The 3,390-nt window shown below is 42.6% G+C and overlaps 1 pseudogene; it reads left to right on the top strand.

Annotated features, from left to right (window-relative positions):
• The first annotated feature begins 328 nt into the window (after window positions 1-328).
• LOC147454818 (9-cis-epoxycarotenoid dioxygenase NCED1, chloroplastic pseudogene) lies at window positions 329-2,378 on the top strand (annotated as a pseudogene).
• Window positions 2,379-3,390: the final 1,012 nt, after the last annotated feature.

Below are 3,390 nucleotides of genomic sequence, written 5' to 3'. Positions count from 1 at the left end.
ATTTAGCTGGGATTAAGGACTTTTTGGCATTTATGATAAATTCAAGACAAGCTTGAAATCTAGCTAGGATTTTTGCCCGTTTAAAAAAAAAACACCATGTTGTCGGAAACAATGTGAGTAGGTAGAAGGAGGCATTAAGAAGTGCGGCTAGCAGTGACGAGGAGGCCATAAGAAGATGAGTTTTACTTCTCTTGTGTGCTAGGTCTTCTTGGGCCCTACAACGTGGTAAATGACATGCGCTTTTGCGTCAGCGAGGGGCCGAGCGTCGCTCTTCTATAAAACAGTCCCGCTCACCGGTTCGTAAGCACACAGGCGCACATGCAAAGCGCAGCCTCTTCCCTTTATACACATAACTAAGTGCGCACACACCGTAAACACAAGCGCAGCCTCTAGCGCCTTCTCTCGCGCCACGCACACAGTCGTTATGGCAGCTCTGCCTATTCCTCCTGCCTGTCCCATACCCGCGCCAAGGAGATCCTCGCCGCTTGCTTGCTCTCGACACCATGCCGCCAACCCATCACCCCACTCTTCTAATAACGGCCACCCTCGCTCGCCCTTCTCCCACATTAGCAGCATCTTTCAACGGCTCATTCACACTGTCCCGCATTCCCCTAATATCTACCTCTCTTCCAACTTTGCCCCCCTCTCCCATGAGTCCCCCCCTACTCCCTGCCCCCACATTGAAGGCACCATCCCTCCCTCCCTCAATGGCGTCTTCCTTCGCAATGGACCTAACCCCTTGCACCCCCAGACCTCCAACTACCACTACTTTGATGGAGATGGCATGATACATGCTGTCACTATTAATAATGGGAGTGCAGTGCATGCATGCCGGTACATACGCACTAACCGTTTTGTCTATGAAGAAGCTGCTAAGAGGCCCCTTTTTGTTAGACCAATTGGAGAGCTCAATGGACTTAAGGGCATTGCAAAGCTACTTGAATTGCTGTCTAGGCATATAACCGGCATCATTGACATGTCGAAAGGGTTTGGCTCGGCCAATGCTGGTCTAGTATACTTCAATAACAAGGTTCTTGCAATGTCTGAAGATGACAAGCCTCATTGCCTTCATTTGTCAAGTGATGGAGACATTCACACTGTGGGTAGATTTGATTTTGGAGGTAAGCTCGAGTCAAGCATGAGTGCTCATCCAAAAGTGGACCGTATGACGAATGAGATGTTCACTTTCAGCTACAACTTGTTCATCCCACCGTATTTAAGATACTTTAGAGTTACCTGCAATGGAGAAAAGTTGAAAGATATCCCTATTACAATCAGGGAGCCCACATTGGTGCATGATTTTGCAATATCAAAGAACTATGCCATTTTCTACGAGCACCAAATCATGTTTAGATTGCACAACTTGGTGAAAGGAGGATCCCCTATTGTCATTGACGAGAAGAAGCAGCCTAGAGTGGGAATTCTACCAAGATATGATGATAATCAATCCAACATGAAATGGTTTGAGTGCCCACCCAACTTTGGCACTTGCATGCACTTTTTGAATGCATGGGAAGAAGACGATGAGGTTGTAATGGTGGGTTGTGTCATTCAACCATTAACGCTTGTATTCACAGATATGGGGAAGATACAGAGTACGCTAACAAAGTTTAGGTTTAATCTAAAGACGGGCAAAAGAAGAAGTGAGAAAGTAAGTTATGCTAATATTGACATGGGAAGGATAAATGAGAATTATCTTGGACAGAAGACAAGATTTGTTTACTTATGTACTTATGGGCCATGGCCCAAATACTCAGGGGTGTGTAAAGTAGATTTAGAGGCATCTTCTATGAGCAACCCACAAGGTCTTATTAATAATCAATCTTTTGATAGCACTAGTGAGCCATGTATTGTTGCAAGGCGGACGTTTGGAGAAAATTGCTATGGAAGCGAACCCTTTTTTGTGCCCAATCCTTCAAACTCATCGTTACAAGAGGATGATGGATACCTTGTTACTTATGTTCATGATGAAGTGAAAAATTAGTCAAAACTGGTTATCATGGATGCTCAATCTCCTAGTCTAGCCATAGTCGCTTCCATTACCATGCCATCTCGAGTTCCCTATGGTTTCCATAGCCTCTTTGTTAGTGCATCACAACTACAAAAGCAAGATGCTAATATATCTTAGTTGGATAGGTGTGAATCTCGAGTTCCCTATGGCTTCCATGGCCTCTTTGTTAGATCATCACAACTAAAAAAGCAAGATACTATAATATTTTAGTTTGATAGGTGACCTTTCCACGGAATTGGGATTGAAGACAATTAAGGATGTTTGGTCAATCTAGGTTACCAAAAAACAAATCTTCCTTAGTACTCCAAAGGACATAATGTAATCTTGTTTTAAACTATTGCATAAATATAAAAGGAAGCAAGCTTGATGAAAACTTCCCTCTCTCTCTCTCTCTCTCTCTCTCTCTCTCTCTCTCTCTCTCTCTCTCTCTCCCCGTGTGTGCATCAATCCATACATGCCTTCATTCCTCTCTCACATCTCTCCACATGGGTATATAATGTTGATTCCTTCAAAGTTTCAAAATAAGAACTGCTAATTTTTGGCTTATTTTGGGCTTTAGCAAGTCGGCATTGTCACAAAATGTACATTAAGTAATTTTGATTTGTTGTAATAAAAAACTCTTGCAAACAAGCATTCTACTTATGTGATTATGTTTATCATAACAAGTCAATTACGCTAGCTAATTGCAATCTTAATATAGTTAACATAACTTGCTAAAAAGTTCTCTTATGTAATCTTGGTGGGCCTACTCCATCACTCACCAATCCAACTCTTATTAGTTAATCTTGGTATTAGGGTGATTGTTAACTCTTGGATCGCTAGGGCATGATTGCTCCTTGAGAGAAAATTGGGTTGATGCAACAAGCTCAAGAATTACCCATATCGTTGGAATAGATTGCTTCTCCTTCACGCTGCAATACTTAGTCTCTATATGCATAGTTTACCTCCTTCTGTGTGGTCCATCCTCTTGCTAGATGACTTGGGTAGGCACCATCCTTGAGGGGGTTTAGGTTGGTGCAAGTTCTTAGAGCATTAAACCTATTGTTAGGACGGATTTCTCCTTGTAAACTCCACCATACCACTTGTTTATTAGATGTGTACTCCACCTCCTCATGGTGGTCTATCCTTTTGCTAGATTTCTCAGAAAGATACCATACTTCAAGAAGTTTACGCTGGTGCGAGTTCATGGAGCATCACTCCTACTGATGAGATGGATTACTAATTTTCATTAGTCTCAATTATTATTGTAGATGCCGCTAGTTCACCTCTCCTAGGTTGTGGATCTCTCAACCAAGTGGGTTTGTTAGGAGCCATCTTTGGGTGGTTAAAGGTACTACAAGTCATTGAAACCTTTCCCATTTTTGGGGATGCAACAACAA

The sequence above is a fragment of the Adiantum capillus-veneris genome, chromosome 7, assembly GCF_014529385.1.
Source record: "Adiantum capillus-veneris isolate H3 chromosome 7, ASM1452938v2, whole genome shotgun sequence".
Lineage (NCBI taxonomy): Eukaryota > Viridiplantae > Streptophyta > Polypodiopsida > Polypodiales > Pteridaceae > Adiantum > Adiantum capillus-veneris.
Note: the sequence above shows the minus strand (reverse complement) of the source record. Positions and strands in the feature narration are given on the sequence as shown.